Below are 27,507 nucleotides of genomic sequence, written 5' to 3'. Positions count from 1 at the left end.
CCATAACCAATTCCTTTAAAAAAGAACTCACTTTTGGAATTCTCTGGGGTTGAATGCTGCCCATGATATAAAATGAAAGGAAAGCTCAGGAAGATTACTGTGCATCTATGAGGAAAGTTTCCATCAAAGCAATTTATGAAAATTAATAAATCTTTAGGGATTTGCAAAGACGGAATAATTTTAGGATTACGATAACTGGCAACTGTCTCAGAAGAAAACAGAGAGATTATGTTATTTATATTTATGCATCGAGTATCTTCTTAATACTTTACCATTTCCACCCTAGGAGATTAGAAATTTCTTTTCACCTTTCTTCTTGGTGCTAGTTCACAAATTTAGTGTTTACCAAACTCCAGATGTGCTTGATGAGAACAAAGTGCTGTGTGCATCTAAATTCTAAACAAGAACAGTGGGAACATTGTTGTATGTCTCGTGAAGGATTTGCCTTTTTTCAGTGAATTTTCTGCTGCAGTTGTCACTCCCTAATCTGTCATGCAGATATTTGTAATATTATATCCATGTACTTTTCTTTCAGATATTACAGTGGAGTCTTTATAGCCCACTCAGTAGATTTGCTGGGGAATCAGGAGTGAGTTCAAATTCTTGCATCATTTCTATCTCAGTTTCTGTTTCAAGAGTTTCCCCTAATATGTCTGGGAAAAAAAAATCCTACAAAATTGAAATTTAAGCAGAGAATATATTTGGCAAATAATAGAAAAATAAAAATAAATCCACTTGACTTGATGAATCCTATGTAATAGCTGGAAACTGTTATTTGCCAAAAAATGATTTAACCTAGTGAAATGTATTTTGCAGCTAATCCTTTAATGTCTGTTTTACATATTACCTTTCCCACTGTTAATATTGAACAATATTGTAAGCTAGTAATTTTATGCCCTACATTTCAAATTGCTATTAGGAAGCCACATAAATAACAATTTTCAGCCTGCTTGTTTATAATACCATGAGGCATTTCTTACCTTGGAATAAAGTAACAGTGGATTTTTAAAAACTACTTGGGGACAAAGCTACTGGGAAGCTATGATGCAGATCTTTAGCAACAAAGTCTATAAAGCAAACTAAAGTAATAAGCTGAAGCCCTGAAAATGCACAATGTGGTGTTACTTGTCCAGGGGAGTGAGACAATGGGCTTTTATTGAACATTCAGCCAGAAACTGTGTTTACGTCATTCATCTGCGCAAATGTTTTGAGATGAATGGGACCCCAGCAACTTGTCCTGTATAACCCAGATGCCCAGCAGTAAGTGCAGATTAGTGCACATCACCAAAGCCATTTCCCTGAACACTCCCATCCTTCTTCTCCCAGCCCCCTGCTGTGACGTGCTGCAGAGGGAACCTTGCAGCCAGTGAAGGTCTCAGTGGTTATATAATCTCCCAAACAGAATTTCAATCTGTCCTAATCGTTCCTTTAATAATATAAGGAACCACCCATCTTATAAATAATTCTACATCTTTTTCTTTTTCTCCAGAACACGAAGACATTTTCCCCTTCCTTGGAGGTTATCTCCTGGTGTTAACTGATAATCTTTGATTTTAATGTCTCCTCTTTGTAGTACAAAAAAATAAAGCAGGGCCCAGGCTGGTTTCTTTCTTTTTTTCCTCTCTCTTTCTTCTTTTATTTCTATTTTTTTGATAGACTAGCATTTTTATAATTGACACATAAAATTATACACATTTATGGGGTACCATGTGATATTTTGATACATTTATGTATTGTGCAGTGTTCAAATCAGAATAAACATGTCTATCTTCTCCAAAGTTAATTATTTCTTTGAGGTGAAAACATTCAAAATCCTTTCTTTTAGCTTTTTAAAAATACAATATATTATCATTGTTTTTAGTCACCTTACTATGCCATAGCACACCAGAATTTTTTTTAATATGTATAATTTTTAATTGTAGGTGGACACAATACCTTTATTTTATTTTTTTGTGGTGCTGAGAATCAAATCCAGGGCCTTACCCATGCTAGCACTCTACCACTGAGCCACAACCCCAGCCCCTCCAGAATTTCTTATTCCTATATAGTGCCCCACTGTTCTTAGCACCTGTTGATCAGCCTCTCCCCCTACTTTGGGACATGGCTTCTTGCTACCCATATGTATCAAATATGGAACCCTTTGACATCACACAAAGATCACTGTATGTCTTGAGAATTAGTGATTACAGATCTTCAGAGTGTTCTTTGCACAGTTCTAGCAAATTGTGGACTCTAAATTGAACCCCATGCTACTCCTTTAAGAAATAAGCATGCTCAAAGGTATAAAAGCTGTTTGAATGTTCATTGTGTATAACTTTCCTCTCATATACCCCTCTATTATCTCCACTTCCAGACTTTTTCTTTTGGATATCCATAAGGGTATTGGCCCTAGCTAGGTCTAGCATTGGGGGAAAATTTGAGGTGGACAAAGGAGTAGAGGGGAAAGTATGTATTATAGAGAGAATAATGGATTCAAATTCACTTGGTCTTGCTCACTGCTACTTGACCCAAGTTTGTTTCCTGAGATTTCTCTCTCACCTTTCCTTCCCTTGAATTTAATTCTGTGGTTTTGCTGAACTCATCGCATAAAAGTGTCACTTTCTCTCTCATCTTTGGACCTTTGATTGGGCTCTGCACACAAGGACCTTGCTTTCATTTTTGGTCCCTGCTATAATCTGAATGTTTGCATCTACCCAAAATGCAGGTTGCAATCTTGACTCCCAAGGCAAATGGTATTAGAGGTGGGAACTTTGGAAGGTGATTTTTATAATGTGGTAGTACCCTTATAAAAAAGGCCTCAGAGAGCGGCCTTATCTTTGAGGACACAGAGAAGAGACCCCATGAGAACTAGTACACAGCCCTTCCCAGTCACTGACTCTGCCAATGGTTAGTCTTAGACTTTCAAATTGACAGGACTAAATTCTTATTGTTTATAATCCACCAATTAGATGGTACTTTGTTGTAGAGCTGATCAGAAAAGCCAGCTGATCAGAAATGAGTAATCATTTCTCATCTGTAAGATCTCTTAGCTCTGCTAGACCTTAGCTGTGACTTCCCTTGGAGAAAGGTCCCCTGTGGTATACTCCATTGCTGGGCCCTGGGCAGCTTGTCCTTCCAGGTGGCAGAAACTGTGTGCTCATTCTTCTAGCCCAATGCTGGAGTTTGGATAAGACAACATAGTACAGAGAATGAGGTGACATAGGGACAATCCTGAAGTCTATGTCCAGGTCTAAATCTTTGACTTTATGGTATTTGACCCCTCTTCTTCAGTTTTCTCATCTGAAAAATGGAGGTGATAACATTTTCTACCTTGTGAGGTGATAGTAAGGATTGAATAAGAAAGAAATGATATAAATCCTGACCACAGTTCCAGGCATTTGTTAGCACTAAGTGTTTGCTGCTGTTGGTCTGGGTTTTAGTTTTCAGTTATGTCCAGATTTACATTAAGAATTGTGTTCCCCTGGAAAAAGTGTAGAGATCCATGAAGGAAACAACATAAACAATGCCAATCATAATACCAACAGTGATGATAATGAAATACTAATAAGGAAAATATTTTTTAATTAGTGAGTGAATTATGTTTGAGTCTAGTAAGGGAAGATCTATTGAATGGGGCAGTATTTATTTCCTGTTAAATTCTGTGCAGTCTGTTTTGTTGTTTAATTTGTATTATTATTTTAGGAAATTGTCTATGACAGACTATCATTAACCAGATTTAATTAGGTAGAATTAAGAGTATAAAATCTGTAGTCAGACTGATAAATACTATTTATGTAACCTCAGACAATAGTTCTTAACGCTCTACCTCAAGTTCTTTATCTATAAGGTGGGAATGATAATAATGGTCCTTACTGTGCAGCTTGAGGATTTCAAAAGATAATATATGTGAAACACATACTTTGTGGGAATCAGAGCTCAGTAAGTGTTCACAGCTATTATTGTTGGGTTATTATGATTATTTTTTCTCAATTATCTGCCTCTAAAGAGGAATTGAGGCAGGCAAATTGCCAAGGCAGCAGCATTTGGCTGAAGGAATGCTCTGAAAGGGAGGGCTCAGCGCTTTGTGTGAAAAGCATCTTCCCCAGGATACGCCTTCTAAAGGCACCAGGGAACGGATGTGGGGAACAAGTCAGCAGGATGTGGTAGAAAGTGTGGACGTAGAAGGGAAGCAGAGCTGGGAGAAAATCCTGGCTGTACCACTTCCTGAAATATATATAGCCTGTGACTTTGGATCTCTTCCTTAGCTTCTGTCATCATGGGTTCTTCATCCCTAAAAACCATGATAGCAGCTTCTTCCATGACAGTGTGAAGATTCACAAAATGAACTTAGGGGAGGGGCTTCACACAGTGTCTCCTCCCCCAACAAAGCCAGAGCTCATTCATTTCTTCCTGATGAACAGTACATTGAAAACCAGTGACCATCAGTGGGTCTGAAAAAAAAAAATGTCATTTGTTTTTATTCCCCTCTAATCTCTTTAGTTCAGATAGTCAGAAGGAAAACTTGTTCCCCTACATACAAAAGGCCAAAAGCTTCAGAAAGTCAGGACATTTTAAAACTAAAACTGGATTAAAAATGTAAAACCAGCATAGATAATTTTACAAAACAGCAGGGGCAATTGGAAAGCACTTATTAAAGTACCTGTTAAAGTAATTAGGGATAGAAATGGAAATTTCAAGGCACTTCTGCATCTCTTAGATCCCAGAATAGGCTGGGGCTGTGCTGAATCATTTCCTCCCTTAGATCAGATTCATAGAAAAAGACAGTAGGGAAGCTGCAGCCATCCTCAGACTACAAGCAAACCTGAATCACCTTTAGGAAATGACTCTCTACCTGCCCACACATCCCACAGGCCTACCTTGGAAGCCCCAATCCTACATCCAGTTTCACACTATCCTGTCACTGTGCCGTTATACTGTATCTGAAATATTTCTGATTCTTTTTCATGTTGTGTAAAGACTTCAGACCAAGAGATTGGGGGTGGGGGGTGCTTGTCAGTAAGAACAATGCACAGAAAATTATCGTGCATGTATTTTACTGTACTGTTAGTATACCCCACTCATATCCCTACCCCTATGTCACCTTACTCTACCATGATTTCTTTTGCATGCTCTTCCTTAAAAATTTCTTGTGTCTTTTCCCTAGTTGCACATTTGGGTTCATTGATCTCATAAGCTCCACTGATGAGCATCCTCGAGTCTCTCATCATTCATAGTCAGGATCCTGTACACAGTAGATGCTTCATAAATGCTTCTTGTTGCACTGATTAGAGTGGAGGCTCCCAAGGGAAGGTCTGCTGCTTCCATCCTCATCCATCTTCCCACTGGTTCTCACCCTGCAGGTCCTCAGGGCTGTTTAATGGAACCATGGCAAATAGAGTAGTAGGAGATACTCCAGTCATCAGCCTAAACCGCAGAGACCTCACATAAAATTCCTATTCACCAAATGAAATGCCATTCCCTTAGGCAGCCACAGCATAATCAGGTTGTCATGGTAGCAGGGACCCTTGAAGAAGGTTCTGAATACAGCTGTGGAATAATTGTTTTCAAAAGCATTTTATAACCTTGAATCCCAGAGAAGTAGAAAAGGGGGTGTAGACCCGTGTCATTTGCCAAGACACCATCCAGAGTGAAACAGAATTCACTGGAGCATCTGAAGATTGACATGCAAGGCATGTTGAAAGTTTTCCAGGGAGAATAATAATTGCAGCAAGAACTATTGTGGATAGCTTTAAAAATAAGTTATAAAAATTTCAGACTCTGGAGTAAGATCAAATCATGATGCATATAGTTTTCTTTTGTTGTTGTTGTTATTGTTGTTTTTGTGCTGAAGATCAAGCCCAGGCCCTTGTGCTCTCTGGAAAGCACTCTACATCTGAGTGACATCCTCAACCCTGTACCTAGTTTTTGAAGGTCTTCTAGAACATTGGAAAGGCTCACTGTTCTTGTCCTGTTAGCAGGATGGCTGGATGAGGCTATTGTGTTTTATCTTTGTATCTCAAAATGGAAATAATGGCATGATTAATTAAACATCAGCTTTTATCCAAAAATATTTTATCCTGGGCTCAAATTTTTGTGAATTTAAGGAATGACCATACAATACTTAGTTATATAACATACAGTTATATAATATTCAATTTTATAATAAATTCTTAATGAAATTAGAATGAAACCCGTAAAATGTGAACCCAGGAATCTACCACAACCTCTCTTGATGGGGTTTTGAAGGGCTGATGAAAAACCACATTTCTGAGTGTGGCAAAAATTCAAGTCTACTATGTGAGTAAGGCAAAACTTGTTTTAATATTTTTAAGATTGCTTGGTGAGTAAAGCTTCCACAGAGAAATTATATCCATCAGACTGAGCTATTTCAGGAAATTTCCTTGAACTTTTAACAATTCTTATACATACCTATGAAGAAAATTTCCCTATTCACCCAACAGAAGAAACAAATCTTTCTCACCTGGTTGTGTCTAACTCAGAGCCATATTTAAAGCACTTCTCTTAAGATACACCAAATCTGCCACAGTTATCTTCTACCCCTGGAAAGAAGATATCCAGAAAGGAAATCATAAGAAGGTAGCAATATCAAAAGATGCTGAGAGGATTTCTTAAGAACCCACTCCAGGTTTGCTTCCCTTGTGATGGGGTGAAAGGGAATGAAGCAGAGGATGGAAGGCCAGTCTAAGACAGAGGTGGAGGAGCAGGAATGGTACCCTAGGAAGCTTTCTGGAAGCCCTGAGGTGGGATGAACTCTCTGAATTAGAGACAGGCCAATGTAATGTTGGTTCCTCATCCAGTAAATAAAAGCAGAATCCAGGATACCACTTATGAAGGAGATTAATCCCTAAAGAAGACCAACTCCAAAAATGCAGGCATCCAAGATGGTGGAGAACTACAGAGCTCAGCAAGATGGTGAATGGATTATTTACCAAGATAGGGAGTGACCAGGGATGCCTGCTGGTATTCCTTCTCTTGGATCAAGTGCTGAATAACAGTGAAAAGTGGCAAGATTCCTGTTGGGGGCTGTGCCATGTTGGCAATGTCAGCAAGGTCAGTGTTAGTGTTAACAAACAAACCCCAAATGAATCATGGCTCAAACCCAGTGTAAACTGATTTCTTCCTCATTACACTAGGATCAAAAATACCTTCCAAAAGAGTTATTTCTGATCCTAGTGGAGTTGTTTTCCAGTTGGTAACTCAGGAATCCAAATTATCTTCCCCAGGTTTGATCCCTGTTGAACATGTATCCTGTAAGGTTACTGTGCTGAGTCCACTGCATTGAGCCAATGGAAGGGAACAGATCACATAGAAATGTATGGGGATGTTCCTGGACCAGGGAGAAAGGGCAGACATCACTTTTGCCCATGCTCCATGAGCTAGAACTAACTATGTCACATGGCCATTTTTTATTGCAAAGAAGGCTAGGAGTAAAGTCCAGCTGTGTGTCTGTCTTGGCTTCAGAGACAAAGTGAAAATTTAGGATTAGCCTTTGTTCTCATACAGCTGATGATCCATGAGAGAATAGAACCTATAATAGGAGCAGTCAAGTATTGGTACATTAGATAAAGGGTGGAGGGAGGGAGCAATGCAATCCATCATGGGAGAGAACCCACCCGCATTAGTGAGGATATGTAACCTTCCAGGTAGGGTTTTAATGTAGTTCTGAAACATGGGCAGGGGTTCGTTAGGAGAGCAGGAGCAGGGATAGCATGCCATGGAAAGGTGGATGAAGGCATCACCTCAGAAAGAAGAGGGACATATTCCTAATGTGGTGGGACCAGTCTGACAGAAAGGGAGAGTGAGACAGTCACCCTTAAAGGAAGCATTTGAGGAAAGGATCTCTCACTAGTTTGGACATATGGGAGACTCAGATTCTATTTCTGAAACCAACCTCAGTTACTAGAATCAAGTAACAAATGATTCTAGGTCAGTTTTAGAGTGAACTTGCTACCTTTCATGTCTAAAGCAAAACATGCCTATATCTAGGATTCTTCTGGGTTTTCAGGTTAAACATTTGAAATTTAAAGCTATTCAGGTAAGAGATTTTATCCAGATGGACTCTAACAGTGAACATGAAGTATGGCTAGGTGTGTGATGGGTAATTTGCTCTCTAAGCAGGAGAGGCCTGAAGAGGCCATGCTTTCTTATTTAATCTTTTTCTGACAGTGACTTGAATTGTCCACATAAACATCCTACTACTTTGTATCAAGATCAGAATTAAGCTCAGATTACATAATGGCTTCACAAAAGTAGTTTTATGCACCCACATATACATATGTTTTTCTTTGAGAATATATTTATTATGCATACATATATAGACGTGAAAATATAAGCCTTTTAAAAAAAATGTCTTGTAGTAAGTATAGCACCCATGGGCTTGTGAACACTCATGATTATTGAACTAAGTTGTGTGAAGGAATACTTACCATTTTTGCCTAAAACCTTAGGCCAGAAATAGATTTTATTTTCTCTGAGTCAGTTTGTGTTTACCTCACATACACAGATGCTATAACAGCAAATTATTATACTACAAAGAAACTACATACTGCCGAATCTGAATTATGAAAATAATCTGGATTAAGGTCACATGGGTTCCTATATACCACCTCTTCCTGCTATGACCATGTTTCCCTTCCTTTGATGTTGGATTAAGCAGCCTTTTCCATCCTTCTGTAGTAGGTGAGGGATCTCACACAGAGAGGTTCAGTTACATTCCTGAAAGCCCATGAAACCAAACTGCACTTTGACAGGGCTGGTACCCAGGTGCCCTGACTTCTTGCTCCAGGACCTCCTCCATCTCCACAAAAACCTTACTGATTTCAAGGCAGGAAATGACCAGTTTGATAAAAAACAATGAAATGTAGCATCATTTAGGAAAGTAGGTTTTTATACACATATATTCATGCAGTCAGTGAAAGGATGACATCATATATCTTAGAAAAAGGAGTGAAGTACAATCATGTACTGAATAAGAAGTCAGATATCTTTATAGGACTCTTCCTCCAAATCACATAAGATACCACTCAAAATCATCATTTCTTTTGTTGAATATCATTTCCCATAACTACTTCTACTGTTTGCATATTGATAAATGTATTCTTGGGTCTTAAAGCATTATAATTGTTCTGGCACTCTCTCAATGTTTAAAACCTATATACAGGTAGGGATAATCTAATGACATAGTTTTTCCTTTATAGACTGTGATGAACATTAACTGGGTACTTACTGAGTATAATACATTGTGACAGGTCCTAGAAATTAAATGGTAAGAGAAATTCTGTCTTTTCTCCCAGAAAACTCAGAATCTAGAGCGAGTTTACAGATTATACAAGTTGTCCAGAAACAATATCATTCATCTAGTTACCTATTGAGGTTTTAGCCCCATTGAAAATTTTAATTTTCAAAGCAACAGGCAGCCAGATTTAGATGTATTCCCTTTATTTGTGAAAGTACCTCCACATACTCATGGACTGAGAGAACAGAGGTACAAATATGAGGCTAGTAGTGAAGCTCCACTTGTAAGAAGAACTGATCTCCCAAAAATAGACTGCTGCAGAAGGATGGAGCATAGCCATATCACATCCCATCCTTCTGCTGAGACAAAATGACCTTTGAGACAGCCCCTGTTCTCTGAGATGATCTTAACATTACCTTATGGCAGAGAATCTAAGATGATTATCAGCTTCACTCTGCAGCAGAGCCTCTCCAGGATGGAAAAAGAGTAGAGAAACTTTTCAGAAGCGAGGGGGGAATGCTTATTTTCTTACTTGATTAGACATTTTTAGTGTCTGAAGTCACAAAAGTTGTAACCAAGACAAACCAGGGTACAAGTACCACTTTTAAAATGTCACCAGCCTAGCAGGCACATTAGAGATAAATCACGGGTTTTATTGTATTTGCAATTAAACTGATTAAATTTAATGTTCACAAAAAAGTCTTAGTAATTAGTATAAAGATTAATATAGTGAAATGTCCCTGTTTTAGCAGTCCTCCCAAGCAAAACTGAAATAAAGAATTCAATATATAATCAAATAGCACGTAAATATTAATGCATAAAATCTTCTGAGTCCCCAGATCCCTGATGCAATTTTCTATTCACATTAATTGTTGCTAACAGATGACGCTAATGACTTTGAGTTAAAATGTGTCCAAGGGAAGATTTCACAAGATCAGTGCTATTTAGAAATAAGGTCATTTTTGTAATTATTTGCTTGGATTTTAACCATTATTGAACATTTTTAGGTTAACTTGATGACTAAATTCTTTACTATGAATATCAGAAGTTAATTTTCACACTAGTAGGTAAGAGTATTGCAGATATTCACATATTTCCTACTAATCTTCCAACTACTACTTATTTTTTGTACTGTTTCCCAAGGCAGACTGAAAGACTGTAAAGTGTATGATTATTGTTTACAAAATGCAATTTGCATACATACATAAATATTGAACACTAATAAACTGGAATAAACTTGTTTGAATTAGGGCATGTATTCTCTGATCCAGAAGTGTCGATTCTTTTGAGACTTAGCTGTTCAAGGCAGGATTTTAAAACAAACAGTTAAACAATGGCTATTCCATATTTATGCTTGGCTCTTCCTAGAAACTTCATTCATGCATCTTAGATCTTTCATCTGGAGATTTGCTTTCAGAGGTGGTAAGGAGCCGAAGTCTGATGCAGTCACGAACCGATGTCCAGCTGCACGTGAGTCCCCCAGTTGCCTTCAGAGGACTTGTTCAGGTTATTTTCCTTCCATCAAATATGATGTCACAACTGAACCATAAAGTGCATCCTTGAAGCATTGTCAGGCAGATAAAAATACCTTCCTTTCTTGTGTTCTCTGAAATTCAATATCATGTCCCCCAGCTTATATAGTAAGCAGAAAGTGTCACTCTAGGCAAAAATGTCATAAATCTTGGCTTTGTCCCCAAGATACCTTCTTGGGTATTGATTACATCTCAAAGTCTCTGAGAAATGGTCAAGGAGCTTTTTATTAAAGCCCATGTCCCATATTATTCATCTTACTTTTATGATATATTATGTATGAACTTTTAAAAATTCATGGGCTATGCACTTTTTTTCTTTAGCTAGGGTTAGCTTTGTGCTTATTTGGCAAAACTTTAACCAGTATGGCTTTTAACTCCCATTGACATAAAAAGAATAACTTGAAAAAACACAAGAGCCATTTAAATACATAATGAAAAATGTTAGGCTTAAATAAATGACTTGAACATTTTGAATCACTAGAATTTTACTTTATAACTTTATTAGTATATACAGGATATTCTATACCAAAGGTAAATATTCTCAAGTTAAATTGAAATTAAATTTCAGTGGAATGCAGTCACTTTAAACTTCCATAAAGACATAATGGCATCCCATCTATAACATGTTCTTAAGATCAGGGATTTTTTTAAGTATGCAATTCTTATTCAAGAAACTCTTGGCTTCAGTCTCTCTATTTTTTAAATAAAATTGTAGGTTTCATACCGCATTTCTCACAGCAAAGATGTTAAAATATATGAGTCATTCAAGGCAGTAATTAAAATGCACACTGAAAAAAAATAGTTTGAATAGGGAAAACAGGATGAATTTTGCCAATGAAATAAACATAATTAAGATAATGTTGCAGTGGGAACCAATATGCATTTTGTGACAAAGAAGAATTTTAGCAATAATTATTATCTATTGACAGCTATATTCAGTGGGATTCTAGTGTTCTGCATATTCCAGAGAGTTCTGCTGTCAGGGCTCTTCTTGGCTTTACAGCAAAATGGCTGGGACTTGGGTCTAGCATCAGATGCTGTATTGGTTGAGTGACCCTAAGCAAGATACTAAAACCTGAGTGCGCCAAATTTCCCATTTAGAAAATGAGGATAATGATATTTCTTTTCATTTCAAAGAATGGTGAGGATTACATGAGATAATGCATGAAATGTGTATAGCATAGTACCTGTTAATACCATTGAGACCATCAGAAGATCTCTGTTACTTTTACTCTTTTCTGCCCTCCTTTAACATGTGACACCATGTCACAGACATAGGTAAACATGGCAAAGATGGAAACAATGAACAAGAAGGTCATCTACTAGTACATTTTTCCAGAAAATCCTGTGGGCAATCCCTGATACAAAGTGCACCCACTTTGGTTATTTCCCACTACAGTTATTTTACCACTGGCATGTCAGGCATCAGATAATGATGGGATACCAGGAAGTTTCAAACAGGGTCCTGTAGGCCAACTGTGAACTTATGGTTTAGATGAAGAGGCAAGATACACATACATGTCTTTTTTATAAAAGCAGCAACACCTGCAAGTTCCTAAGCATTACCATATGCCAGTAGCAGTTCGGTCTTCATTGTTATCTTATGCAGTGAATGCTTTAGACACCTTTCTGCCCAATTCCCTCGCCCACCTGCTGCACATTGCATTGACAGGCCTTCCCCACTTCCTGAATTATCCTTTATCATATATAGACACTGAAGTTCAAGGCCAAAAGAGCCCAGAATTCATTCTCACTCCAGCCCATCTTCTAAGATCTAGATTCCTGTCATATTAATCCAGCCTCTCTGCAGGAGGTGCACACATGAATGATAACTGGGCAAAGGGGGCCTATGCATTAAGAGTCCTGAGAATTGAGTTGAGTTGTAAAAATGGGTATCATTTGATAGGTGCAGTGGGAAGGGGTAGGTAGGAAGTTACAAGCCCCAGTACTTTGGGGAAGACAGGATATAAACTGTCACCAAAAGCCAAGAAGAGTGTGAAGAGGCCATTGAGGCTTAGTTCTGGGTCACCTGGCAGGAGGCAGGCACAATCCTTCTCTGAAGAGGAGACACAGCTACCAGCAGAGGCAGCCCTAGATAGCTAGCTACCACTGCCCTGATTACTCAGACAACAAAATGTAAGACAACAGGCTGGAGGAATTGAACTCTCACGATTCATGAAGACTGAGCCCAGGGCCCTTCTGTAATGTACGATCAGAATCACACATTCCAAAACATCCTGTCCAACTTCCCCATGGCCCCAAAATGTCCAGCAGAAGGGACTGGATCCAGTGCTCTAAGACACGGACTCCAGGGTCACGGTCAAGGCCCCTCATCGAGACTTGTGAGAATGGAGACCCTCCCACAAGGGGTCAACACTGTGATTCTGGACCAGATGTGGGAATGAAATCTCCTTCCCCACCACCCACTCCAGGCAGGTCACTCTCCCTACTGGTCAGGTCCAATTATGACTATCTGCCACCGCCTTCATCTGCCAAATCCGAAATCAGGATTCCCAATGACACAACAAGGACACTATTCAAGACCCCACTGCTGAAATGAACATCTGCTCCTGTCATTTCTTCTCATCATGCCACAACAGAAGTGCAGAGAAAGAAACCCTCCATGGCTTTTAAAAAGCCTGTCTTCACCCATGTTCCACCCTCCACAGAAACCCCGATTCACACCAGATGCCCTGCTCACATCCCCCCTAGTTCATTTGCCATGATGTCTTCAGTGCCTCCAAAGGTCTCTCCAAAGAGAGGTGTCCCCAAAACTTCTCGTCACCAAACACTTGGGACCATATACACAGACACAGGGTTAAGGACACCCAGGAATCGTCCTTCCGTCCATGAGCCCCTGGAGATATCCTCCAAAAGTGTATCTCCAGGAAGAAAAGGACAAGTGAATGATGGTGTCCTTGCATCTCCCAAGACTTCCTTCTTAGAGGCCAGTGAGTCATCATCATCTCAGGTTAACAGTCCCTCTTCCCCATCCAAAAGCCATAGTGCCCCATATGGTTGTCATAATGCTTATTAGAAAGGACTGAAAACTCGTCTCCCAGTGGGACTCAAAGTTCTCATGAAGTCTCCCCAGTTGCTCAGGAAAAGTTCCACGGTGCCAGGGAAACATGAAAAAGACAGTTTAAATGAAGCCTCTAAAAGTTCTGTGACTGTGGGTGAGTCTAAACCCAAGGACTCCAGGAATCCAGCAAGGCTTGAGACTGCAGGAAGTAAAGGAAACACCTCTACACTGGGTTTACAAGGGTCAGACAGTTTAGTAGAAGGACTTCCCCTGGAAACAGCACTGCCAGAATCATTGGAAAATAGCATTCCTGGGGCTGATGGGAGAGATGGAGAAGAAAGCAGATCAGTGAAAAGATTTCTCTCCTCCAGCAAACCACACCTAAAACCAGCTCTAGGCATGAATGGTGCCAAAGCCCAAAGCCAGAGCTTCAGCTCCCGCTCAGGAGAAAAGCCCTCTACTCCCCCCATGGAAGGTTCAGGCAAAATCCGATCTCAGATTATTACCAACACTGCTGAGAGAGGCAATTCTCTTACCCGGCAGAATGCCGCTACCGAAGGCTCGCCACACAAGACCTCTTCTGCTCCCACGTCTGAGAGTCTCCTCAGTGCTGGGAAGCCCCTGGGGCACACCTTCTCCAGGCAATGCTCCCAAGGGAGCACAGGCAGCTCCAGCAGCCAGCATGGGAGCCCCAGCAAGTTGCCCCTGAGGATCCCCCCTAAGCCTGAAGGGATTCTCACCCCATCTGGAATGCAACACCAGCAGGCCTTTGCCCAGGGAGAGTACCCCAACCTGACTGTATCTAGGGAACCAGGCAGTGACCACTGCAGGGGCCTACCCACCCCAGCAGACTGCCCTCAAGTCCTGAAGGCCCCAGGGAGGACCCAGCATCCAAACAATTTGGAAATAAGCAAGACATCCAAGCTAGAAACTTCTGGAAGGCATCCAGATGCCTCTAAAACTGAGACTGGTGCTGTGAGCCCAGAAGCCCCCCTCTCACCCACAATCAAAGAAAAGATCATGTTGTGCATTCAGGAAAATGTCGAAAAGGGCCAAGTGCAGACAAAGTCCACCTCTGTGGAAGCAAAGCCAAAGCCAGGGCCTTCTTTTGCCAGCTGGTTTGGTTTTTGGAAGAGCAGACTTCCAGCTCTCAGTAGCAGGAAAATGGATGTGTCCAAAACCAAAGTGGAAAATAAAGATGCAAAAGTCTTGGGGTTTGGAAACAAACAACTAAAATCAGAAAGAAAAAAAGAAAAGAAGAAGTCTGAACTACAGTGTGAAATCGAAAATGAGCTCAACAGGGCCACCACATCAGAAGACAGTCCTGAGGGTGGTTCACAAAGCAAAAATAACCTGTAAACATCACCAGATATTTACAACCAAATGAAGTTGGAACCCAGAAACAGACCCAGCCTTGTTACACGTTCAGCAAAAGATAACTTTATGACGGAACTCCTAAACAGGTAACTCACTGGGAAAGCGGGCAGCAATGTAGAAGGAGGGCTCTTCCTCTTCAGGAGAGCTCTTTGCTTCCCACACATTAAATGCTAGTCAAACACGGTTTTCACAAAAGCAGAAATGCATAGTAGCAGTCTTCTATACATTATCCGGAATTTAAACAATGAAATAAAAGTTAGCAATAAAATGATAATTTAGTTCACGATACTTTGTTAACCAAGCCAATGGTCTTTGAAATTAAAGAATGGTGAGTTTTATCAAGGTTGATAGAAATTCAACCTATATAAGAAACCATGAGTGTACCCACATGGCATGAAATGGAAGAAAATTACACATACGTTTTAAAGTATGCAGATTTCAGTGATTGTACTGAGCAAACGTATACTTAGAAACTTTCCAAAAATAATTACTTTTTCTGCTGACCTTAAGCCATAAGTGTATTCATCAATTACTCTTCAGTGGTTTTTATTATGCCCCTCCCCACAAGCATCATAAAAATAAAAAATAAATTATTATAGCATCAAATCTACATTGACACATTACTGGCATATTTGAAGATTTGATCAAGGTTAGTGAGTAACACTTACCACTCAAAGGTTTAAAGACAAAGAGCTGCATGGAGGTTACTTTAGACATTAAAGGATTGAGGAAAGGAGAGTGATTGAAGAGGAGCAATGTAATTTATCAGAGGAATCACTTTCTACCTGCAGAGTTGATAAGAATGGAGCTCAACAGACAGAGAGTGGATCAAATAATGTTTCCTGCAGGAACATGTTAAAGGGCAGTTCCCAGGGCTCCTGTCTCATCAGCAGCTCTATCAGCACTCAAGGAAGCCACAAAAAAAAATGTCAAAACCAAAGCTGATATGGTATGGTAACACCCAGAGAATCCCTGGTAAGTATGCCACCATGCTTGCTGTAAGGTGCTTCATTCTGAGATGTTCTGGCTGGATTCTTTCCACTCCGTGGTAATAATACATGAGTTAGAGATTACAAGGGACAGAGAAAGTGAAAAAGATTTTTAAAAAATAGAAAAATCCTGGTAATCGCTGTGGCAGAAAGATAGCAACTGGACCATGACTGAGAATAGCTCCCTCTAAGAATGCTGTTTTTCTCACCGCTACTTTCAGAACAATAGTATGATAGAAGTGCAGTGTTGCCAAATGGTGCCACCCACATAATCTTCAAATTATCCCTTGTGCTGAAAATTAGTTCTGATGCCTTCCAACACCAGTGCAAAAAAGGAATGAGTATAGTTTTAAAAATAAAAGCACTGAACGATTTAAGAGAGCATTAGCTACTTGAATGGTTTGATTTAAACAATGTTCATTTTTTGTGAAATTTGTCTGTACTGGTTCATTCTACCTGGACAGAAAGCATTAAGACTAATAATTATATTTTTGGAACTTAGAGCCTTTTCATTTAGTCTTCCACTGATGAGGTCCAAAACTTAGGTAGTACTCTTACTTTAAAATATAAATAAAATGGCACTTTTGTATTTCCCTAGGATGTCATATTTTTGTTGTAAAGTTACCTTAAATTGAATTGATTCACTTTACATTCTTCATATGCTAGTTTAATTGACTTGATGTGTTCGTTTTCCATTTAATAAGTTTTAAAGCACTTAAACAAAAAAAATTCTCTTTACAGAATTACCTTATCTATATCTTTTCATACTCTAATAAAAAGATTATAAAATGCCTGCTACCATTTTCTGAAGGAAAACTTGAAATATGAAGTGATTATGTACTTTTTTCTGGTAGGGTTCTAGAGTAGCAATATTCTAAAAGTAAACATGGTTGGCATTATTAGTTATTCATTCTTACTTAGAAGTATTTATTAATGTTTAGCATTCCTTAGAGTTTCACAGACACAGTTAAGTTGGAGACCAATGAACATTTAAAATTTTATACTCAGATACATTTTGAATTCAAAGGACCGTAGAGTCTTTCAGACTGAAATCATGTGTGGACTATGTTTATTGTGAAAGTTGTTTCTTTTTCCCTTCTTTTCTGCTCCTTGCTCCTGTGGTATCATTCCTTCTTTGAAAACGGAAAGATGTCCCCTGCATTATAAAACCACAAATTATAAGCATATCTAAGGCTGCCCTTGTACTGTCACTGAAAGGAAAGAGAGAATGAACGTGTGGAAATGTGCAATATGCCAGAAATTCAATCCAGCTGATGGAAAACTCTGATAGCCCAGCAGAGCCCCTTATCAGAGGCACTCCATTTAACTATGCCCCATTTAATATGGCTCTGACAGCTTAGGGTATATCTTCACTGTACAGAAGTACCAAAAATACAAAAAGACCATGTGTTTGGCTTTTACAATCCCATTTTTACTTTCTTATTACTTCCTAATGCTAAGTAATTTGCCAAGCTTTTCCGCTGGTCTGCAGTCTTTCACCAAGTAGTAAAAAGGGTCCTTTGGTCTTTCCAGAATATCTGCAAGAAGCACTCTTATTATTTTCTGTGAAGTACAGATTCCCTAACCACCCTGAATACACATACTCAATAGGGATATGGTAATTTTTCTAGTTAGCTGCAAGAGGCAATTAGTCATGCTGAGAAGCTTTTCCATGTAGAAGAACATTATCAACCTGGATAGATGACCAGCTAGTCCATTTTTTAAAATGTAAAATGCAGTGGTTTTTTTGATCTTCATAATCATCTGTGTGGATTGGACTAAAATTACTAATTTCAGAAATGACATTGCTTTGGGACTAGTACAAGAATTGCAATGAAACCCCATTTATTATATGTTATCAGTGTATGTAGAAAGAAGATTAGATTCAAAATTCTGATACCTTAACATATTGATATGTATATCCATGAACCTCAGAGTTTAAAGGAATTTTCCCCCACTAGGGCTCAAGGTAAATTTGGTCTCTTGCTTATTTTACATTGTGTTGCAAATACTTTTTCTTATAGTAGTTCTTTTGGATATATAGCTGTAAATAATGCATTGCATATTATACTTTTTTCCTGAACAAAACCACCATTCCAAAGCCTTATAACATAATGTATTCCTTGTCCTTTCTTGCCCTTTTAAGACTATGATCTTTAATCATGAGAGTCCTAAGACATTTGATTATTTTAATGTATAGTTATAATAGATTATTCCCATATATATGTGTTAGTGTATGTATGTGTGTATACATACATATATGTGTGTATATACATATATAAAATCTCTTTATATAGCAAACCACTTAGTTCAGGAGTAACTGCATATCCCTCTTTAGTATTAAGATACATTCTAAAACATGTGCCAAAGTCCCAGTAATGCTTTGCTGAATTAAATCTTTTACTCTTTTCAGAACCTTAATAGAGGCTTATATCCCCATTTCTGCCAACATTTATAGACCACTTTGCTCTAATTTTTGCATAAGTTAAAGCAGGGACCATGTTACTTTGAACTTAAAATGATTTTATATCATTTAAATAAAAGAGGAGGTTAGACATCTCCTAGAAAGACTGCCTCAGCATTAAGTCAGTGAATCAGAGACAGATGTACTCTGCTTGCTGGGAGTTCCCTTTTCCTGTGCATTGAGATAATTTTCTGAAATGAGAAGTCTCAAAGGAAGACAGTTCCAGGTTCCTATTTAACACCACTGGACAAAAATAAAAATTGTTAACAAAGTTAATGAGATCATGTACCTTCATCATGCACAGGAGGGAGATGGTCATTTAATAAGTGTTTAATTTAAATTATGGGTATGCTTTACCCAAGTGTCACATAGCCTGAAAAAAGTCATATCTTCTAATAAAAAATCATCTAATACCAGCCATTAAAATGGGACCCTCATGATGAAATAGCAGCAAATAGTACAATAATTACACAAATTGTTATCATCTTAAGTTCTGCAAAATCCATAATTGAATGATTATCTTCTAACTGCTGTTTTGATGCTAATAGGAAGCATGGCTATGTTGCCCTCCTCTTATAAAGTTTTCTAAATAACGAACTTTTCCAAAGGTTATGCCTTTTCATTTTCCCTCCCAGGATCACTCCCTGTCTGCCATAGATTCATTATGAGCTTTTCCTCTTAATTGAACTTTAACATAACAAAAAACAAAACAAAACAAAAAAACTTTTCCTGGAAAGACATTAGAGTTAGGGTGATCCAGAGAAGAAATATGTGTAAGATTCCAAATGAAGAATGTCCCCAAATATGGGGCTTAATTGTAAAATCATGTATATGTGTGAATCAGTGGTGAATATCCTCTCCCCCTCTCCTCTGTATCTTCTGTGTGCTCATTTCTTCCTGTCCTTCCTAGTGGTAGGAGTTGGTAGAATATGATGGATGCAGTGAAATGTGACTGTCACTTGTAACAAGAAGGTGTTTGGAGCAGTTCTTGTCTGCAACGACAGAGCCCTTAAAAATGGACAAGAGTTAGAGATGCATATTTAAAAGGAATCCAGAGTTCCTACAGCCCACTCAAACCCCAACAGCCCCTACTTGTTAGTTATGAGTCACCTGCTACTGCTTTTCAAATGGAGAGTACCAGACTTATCTGTCCTGGGACAGCAATGACAGAGAAATTTCTGATCTTCTACCCACCAGTCTTTTCCCAGCCAAACACTTGCTAGGTTTTTGGTTTAGTGGCCATTGCCATTCTTCCTAGGGCTCTACCAGGAGAGATTGTTTTGGTCTTGCCTATCTTTGGCAAACTTTTAATCTTGACCTGGCAGCCCCTTACTCTGGTAGTTTCCCATAACCCAGCAGCTATGTGATCAGGAATGAAAATTAAATTTGTTCCTATGAGAAAACAAATTAGCAAGGGGAATCTGCTGCCAAAATAAACTATGCCCTTCATTTGCATAGGCAAATGGATTTAAAAAATTATTCATTACTTAACACTGAAATCTGTTTGTGGATAATAGACCTGTGGAGTATGCCATTATAGGGCACTCCCCATTTCCATTCTTGTGCCAGTGTTTCATCTGTCCCTTTCAAATTTAAAAACATCCCCTATGGGTCATCTGTCCATCCTGAATCAACCAGTCCAGGATAGTTGGAATTACTGGGGACCTTGTCCACAGGGCCAGTTCCTTGGATAAATCTGTAAAAGCCACATTTAGAATTTGCTCTTAAGTGCATAAATTCCTAGAAAGGTTCTGATAAAAAGATAAAAGGTAGGACTCTATGATAGCTTATGCTTCCTTTCTTAAATGATAATTGGAGAAAGGTGGTAGTGAAGTTCCACAGAAGGGTTAGGGAACTGTAGGGAAGGGAGGCAGAGCAGTTCTTCACACACTTCTGAAAATCTTTGCTACTCTTAAAATGAAACTTTACGATTAATGAATGTGGGGGGTTCTTCTGCCACATCCTGCATTGATGAGGGAAAGAGTTTCTGTCAAAGAATGGTGCCGACTATCAATTAATTACCCCAAAACTTATCAAATAAACACAAGAATCAATAATCTTCTCAAATGGAAGGGGTTGTGATGGACTAGGTCATACCAAATTTGGCCTCCAACAAGATGGAGGAAGCCACCTTCACCTTTATTTATAGTCCCACAAGGTAAAGAGTCCTAGACTGGAAAGGGCTTCTTCTGTGAGGAACAGGATGGGGTGGAGTTAGGGAAACCATTTGCTTAGAGAATTAGCATTTTCTCAGATGGTGAGCCAACTCCGTACAGGGTAACCTACCCCAGGCTGTCTGAAACAGTCTCTCATGACTGCCAGTTCCTGGGAGACAGACCTCTGTAGCCCATGGCTCAACCAAGCCTATTCTGCTAAACATGAATGGCTTCCCACAAATGAATACTTGGAATATTGCCTCCATATTTAACCACCCTACCCTAAGAAAGAAATGGAAGTCTTGGAGACAGTCTGAGAAGGGTGAATATACAGGGCACTTTGAAAAATGAATTTCGAGCAAAAAATAGGGTTCTGGAGTGCCATTCTAAAACTAAAACCCTGTGTGACTGAACAGATCTCTAGCCCTCTCTGAGCTTGTTATCCTTTTATAAGAGGAGAAACTTTTTCTAATTTCTTGATTCTTTAGTTTGGAATTTCACAGGCTGACAGAGATGATGGTTCACCCATATTCTAACAGTTCAGGAGGGTACCTTTGTAAGTTAAAAATGGGTAACTTTAGAATAACCCAAAGAAATACCATTTTACATTAACAGGTGGGGAGTGAATATGTAACAGATTGCCATAAAGACTAGAATGAACTGAAGATATAGATTTCCTTGATGTGCCTATCTATAAATGAGGATAGAAGGCTCTCAATAGATTCTTAATAGAAAGTTAAGGTGGTTGGGGGAGATCCCATTCCTACTGGATTTTTGAGTACCCTTGCCACAAACAGATCCCTGAGTAAAGTGAAGCTTGGAAAGCACATCAGCACCTTGCTCCTGCTCACAGGGCTGTTCCTCTCTGTCTTCCTTAAAAGCTCACTCTTAGAAGCAACTGCTTGAAGCCTTCACTCCCTTCATTCTTTCTTCTCTAACATTCTTCCTGTGGAGGTGCCCACAGAGCATGTCTTGGAGATCCAAGATGGCGGACTAGAGAGAGGCTGCGTTCCTTGTCGCTCCGCAATGCCAGATTCAAGCAGAGGATATCTGTTTCTCGGTGAGGCAGTTTTTGCTGCTTATTGATCCCCTGCTCTTTACCCCATTTGTCTGCTGTGATCACCTGCAATCTGCCAGCATATCGACGCCTTTTTTGAGAGGAGATTGCTCACTGTCAGGCATCTATCATCTGCCATTTGCCTGCCTCTTGGGTGTCCATCACCTGCCTTACCCCTATCCATCACCCAATGCTTGAGGTTCACCTCCCGATCGTCCGACAGCTGCCAGCAGACTGACCGCAGACCGCCAGTGGAGAACCAGCTGCTTGCTGCTGCCTGGAAGTTCACTGTTACAGTACCTGCAGGTTTGTTTACACGTGGCTGCTGCCATTTTGAGACAACAGCCAGGCCCTGTAGGACCCTTGCCAGACTGACTGAGTCCCGTCTCCAGGATCCCTCAGCCTGACTGATCACTCCCTGCCTCTGGGGCCCTCACATCAACTGACTGCTCCCTACCACCAGGACCCCCAGACCAACTGATTGCACCCTATCAACGGGAACCCAGACCGACTGATTGCACCCGGCCTCCTGGATCCCACAACCACACCAAACACACCCGACCTCCAGGACCACTGCTGGACCAACTGCATCCTGTCTCCAGGACCTCCAGCTGACCACATCCACCCCTGAGCTGCAGCTCCCCATTTGCCAACACATTTGGAAGGGAGAGCAGCCATCTTGGATAATCCTGGAAGCCATAGCTCTGATCTTCCGGTGGGGCAAATCTCATCCTGAGACATCTACTGGAGGCTTGAAGCTCATTGTCAGGTACCTCTCATACATCAGGCTACTGGGAGGTTTCATTAGTATATGACTGTTATACAGCAGATTTTCTTTTTTCTCCCTTTTTAAAAAATTTTTAAGTTTTTATTTCTTTATGTTTCTTGCTGTCTTTTCCTTTTGTTTACCTGTTCACTCAGAGTCGCTTTCTCCCTTATTTACATGCTAACATCCAATTTCTTTTGATTGCACTCTCACCCTTTCTATTTTCTAGAACTTCTGTATATTCTTTTATTATCCCATTAACAACCATATTCTTCATCCCTCTGCATCCTCTTTGTCCTTCATTAGAAACTGCAGACATTATTGTAAACCTGTTTGTTTTTACCGAAGATAACATTTGAACTCATTTTGTTTATTATGACAATTTTATTATTGTCCCCATAGGGGCTATTTGGTCTAGGATTGCATAGTGTCTGATTTGGGCAATGCTAATATTGATCTCCCCTTAAAGAAAGGGTTTTGGAAATCTATAGGGCCACTATAAACCTATAGGGGGAAATCTGCAATACCCCAGATCTGCAGCGCTAGAGGGGAAGATACATGAACAACATGAAAAAACAAGGGAAGAAAATGATCCAAACAAATCTAGATTCTATAGTAATATAATCCAATGATAGTATGTTAGAAGAAATGGCAGAAAAGGACTTCAGATTATACATGATTAAGATGATTCGTGAAGCAAAGGATGAGATAAGAGAGCAAATGCAGGCAATGAATGATAATACCAATAAGCTGAAAGAACACCTGCAGGAAGCAAAAGATCATTTCAAAAAAGAGATAGAGACTCTCAAAAAAAAAAAAAAAACAAACAAACAAAAAAAAAAAACAAATGGAAATCTTTGAAATGAAGGAGACAATAAACCAAATAAAAAACTTAATGGAAAGCATCACCAACAGACTAGACCACTTGGAAGACAGAACCTCAGACAATGAAGACAAAATATTTAATCTTGAAAATAAAGTCGCCCAAACAGAGAAGATGGTATGAAGTCATGAACAGAATGTCCAAGAACTGTTCTGTATGGGACATCATGAAAAGACCAAATTTAAGAATTATTGGGATTGAGGAAGGCACAGAGATACAAACCAAAGGAATGAACAACCTATTCAATGAAATAATATCAGAAAATTTCCTGAACCTGAAGAATGAAATGGAAAATCAAATACAAGAGGCTCCCAAAACACCAAATGCACAGAATCACAACAGATCCACACCAAGGCACATTATAATGAAAATGCCTAACATTCAAAATAAAGATAGGATTTTGAAGGCCGTGAGAGAAAAGCATCAGATTACATATAGGGGGAGACCAATACGGATAGCAGCAGACTTCTCAACCCAGACTCTAAAAGCTAGAAGGGCCTGGACCAACATATTTCAAGCTCTGAAAGAACATGGTTGCCAACCAAGAATCCTATACCCAGCAAAATTAACCTTCAGATTTGAAGATGAAATAAAATTCTTCCATGATAAACAAAAGTTAAAAGAATTTACAAATAGAAAGCTTGCACTACAGAATGTTCTCAACAAAATATTCCATGAGGAGGAAATGAAAAACAACAATGGAGGTCAGCAAAGGGAGGAAAGGGAGGAACTACCTTAAAGAAAAACCACTCAAAGGAGAAACCAAGTAGAGTTAAAAACCAAAAATAAGCCAAATGACTGGGAATACAAATAATTTCTCAATAATAACCCTGAACGTTAATGGCCTAAACTCATCAATCAAAAGACATAGACTGGCAGAATGGATTAAAAAGAAAGACCCAACAATATGCTGCCTGCAAGAGACTCATCTCATAGAAAAAGACATCCACAGACTAAAGGTGAAAGGATGGGAAAAAACCTACCACGCACATGGACTCAGTAAAAAAGTGGGGGTTTCCATCCTTATATCAGATAAAGTGGACTTCAAGCCAAAGCTAGTCAGAAGGAATAGAGAAGGACATTTCTTACTGCTTAAGGGAAACATAAATCAGGAAGACATAATGAGAGTAAATATTTATGCCCCAAAAAATGGTGCATCCCTGTACATCAAACAAATCCTTCTCAATTTCAAGAATCACATAGACCACAACACAATAATTCTGGGTGACTTTAATGCACTGCTGTCACCACTAGATAGATCTTCCAAACAAAAACCAACCAAAGAAACCATAGAACTCAATAACACAATCAATAACCTAGACTTAATAGACATATTTAGAATATTCCATCCATCAAGGAGCAGATACACTTTCTTTTCAGCAGCACATGGAACCTTCTCGAAAATAGACCATATGTTATGCCACAAAGCAGCCCTTAGGAAATGCAAAAAAATAGAGATACTGCCTTGTGTTCTATCAGATCATAATGGACTGAGAGTAGAAATCAATGACAAAGTAAAAAAAGGAAATTACTCCAACACTTGGAGATTAAATAATATGCTATTGAATGAAACATGGATAACAAAAAACATCAGGGAGGAGATTAAAAAATTCTTAGAGGTCAATGAGAATGATACAACATATCAAAATCTCTGGGACACTATGAAAACAGTACTAAGAGGAAAATTAATTACATGGAGCGCATTCCAGAATAGAATGAAAAGTCAACAATTAAATGACCTAACATTACAGCTCAAAGCCCTAGAGAAAGAAGAACAGAATAACAGGAAAAGTAGTAGAAGACAGGAAATAATTAAAATCACAGCTGAAATCAAGAAAATTGAAACAAAAGAAACTATTCAAAAAATTGACATAACAAAAATTGGTTCTTTGAGAAAGTAAACAAAATAGATAAAACCTTAGCCACACTAGCAAAGAGAAGGAGAGAGAAGACTCAAATTACTAAAATACATGATGCAAAAGGAAATATCACAACAGACACCACTGAGATACAGAACATAATGAGAAGCTACTTTGAAAATCTGTATTCCAACAAAATAGAAACTACTGAAGACATTGACAAATTTCTAGAGACATATGCTCCTCCCAAACTGAACCAGGAGGACATACATGATTTAAACAGATCAATATCAATCAATGAAATAGAAGAAGCCATTAAAAATCTACCATCCAAGAAATGCCCAGGACCAGATGGATTCTCAGCCGAGTTCTATAAGACCTTCAAAGAAGAACTCATTCCAATACTTCTCAAAGTATTCCAGGAAATAGAAAAGGAGGGTACCCTACTGAACTCATTCTGTGAAGCTAATATCACCCTCATACCCAAACCAGGAAAAGACACATCAAGGAAAGAAAATTTTAGACCAATATCCTTGATGAATATAGTTGCAAAGATCCTTAACAAAATATTGGCAAACTGTATCCAAAAACATATTAAGAAAATTGTGTACAATGATCAAGTGGGGTTCATTCCTGGAATGCAAGAATGGTTCAACATCCGTAAATCAATAAACATAATCCGTTATATCAATACACTTAAGGATAAGAATCATATGGTTATTTCAATTGACGCAGAAAAAGCATTTGACAAAATACAACACCCCTTCATGCTCAAAACACTAGAAAAAATAGGGATAGTAGGAACATACCTGAACATTTTAATGGCTATTTATGCTAAGCCCATGGCCACCATCATTTTTAATGTAGAAAAACTGAAACCATTCCCTTTAAAAACGGGAACAAGACAGGTATGTCCTCTTTCACCACTTCTATTCAACATTGTCCTCGAAACTCTAGCCAGAGCAATTAGGCAGACTAAAGAAATTAAAGGGATATGAATAGGAAAAGAGGAACTTAAGCTGTCACTATTTGCGGATGACATGATTCTGTATTTAGAGGATACAAAAACCTCCTCCAGAAAACTTCTAGACCTCATCAATGAATTCAGCAAAATAGCAGGCTATAAAATCAACAGACATAAATCTACAGCATTTTTATATGCGAGCGATGAAACAGCTGAAAGGGAAATGAGGAAAACAACTCCATTTGCAATAGCCTCAAAAAAAAAAAAAAAAAAATACTTGGGTATCAATCTAACCAAAGAGGTAAAAGATCTCTACAATGAAAACTACAAAACACTGAAGAAGAAAATTAAGGAAGAGCTTAAAAGATGGAAAGATCTTCCATGTTCTTGGATAGGCAGAATTAATATTGTCAAGATGGCCATACTACCAAAAGTGCTATACAGATTCAATGCAATTCCAATTAAAATCCCAATGATGTACCTCACAGAAATAGAGCAAGCAATCATGAAATTCATCTGGAAGAATAAGAAACCCAGAATAGCTAAAGCAATCCTTAGCAGGAAGAATGAAACAGGGGGTATCGCAATACCAGAACTTCAACTATAATACAAAGCAATAGTAACAAAAACAGCATGGTATTGGCACCAAAATAGACAGGTAGATCAATGGTACAGAATAGAGGACATGGACACAAACCCAAATAAATACAATTTTCTAATACTAGACAAATGTGCCAAAAATATGCAATGGAGAATAGATAGCCTCTTCAACAAATGGTGCTGGGAAAACTGGAAAACCATATGCAACAGAATGAAACTAAACCCCTATCTCTCACCCTGCACAAAACTCACCTCACAATGGATCAAGGACCTTGAAATCAGACCAGAGACCCTGCATCTTATAGAAGAAAAAGTAGGTCCCAATCTTCTCCTTGTTGGCTTAGGATCAGACTTCCTTAACAGGACTCCCATAGCACAAGAAATAAAAGCAAGAATCAATAACTGGGATAGATTCAAACTAAATAGCTTTCTCTCAGCAAAGGAAACTATCAGCAATGTGAAGAGAGAGCCTACAGAGTGGGAGAATATCTTTGCCAATCATACTTCAGATAGAGCACTAATTTCCAGAATCTATAAAGAACTCAAAAACTCTACACCAAGAATACAAATAATCCAATCAACAAATGGGCTAAGGAAATGAAC

At 38.8% G+C, this 27,507-nt stretch overlaps 1 pseudogene across 1 annotated transcript in view; it reads left to right on the top strand.

Moving 5' to 3' along the window:
* The window catches only part of LOC306655723 (nck-associated protein 5-like), a 251,924-nt pseudogene that overhangs the window by 189,457 nt on the left and 34,960 nt on the right, over positions 1–27,507 (top strand). Inside the window, exons 6-8 of the transcript XR_013767021.1 lie at positions 10,604–10,767; positions 12,949–15,252; positions 15,958–16,141. The product of XR_013767021.1 is annotated as a nck-associated protein 5-like (transcript). The remainder of the gene's footprint in view (positions 1–10,603; positions 10,768–12,948; positions 15,253–15,957; positions 16,142–27,507) is intronic.

The sequence above is a fragment of the Sciurus vulgaris genome (genome assembly GCF_902686455.1).
Source record: "Sciurus vulgaris genome assembly, chromosome: 3".
Lineage (NCBI taxonomy): Eukaryota > Metazoa > Chordata > Mammalia > Rodentia > Sciuridae > Sciurus > Sciurus vulgaris.
Note: the sequence above shows the minus strand (reverse complement) of the source record. Positions and strands in the feature narration are given on the sequence as shown.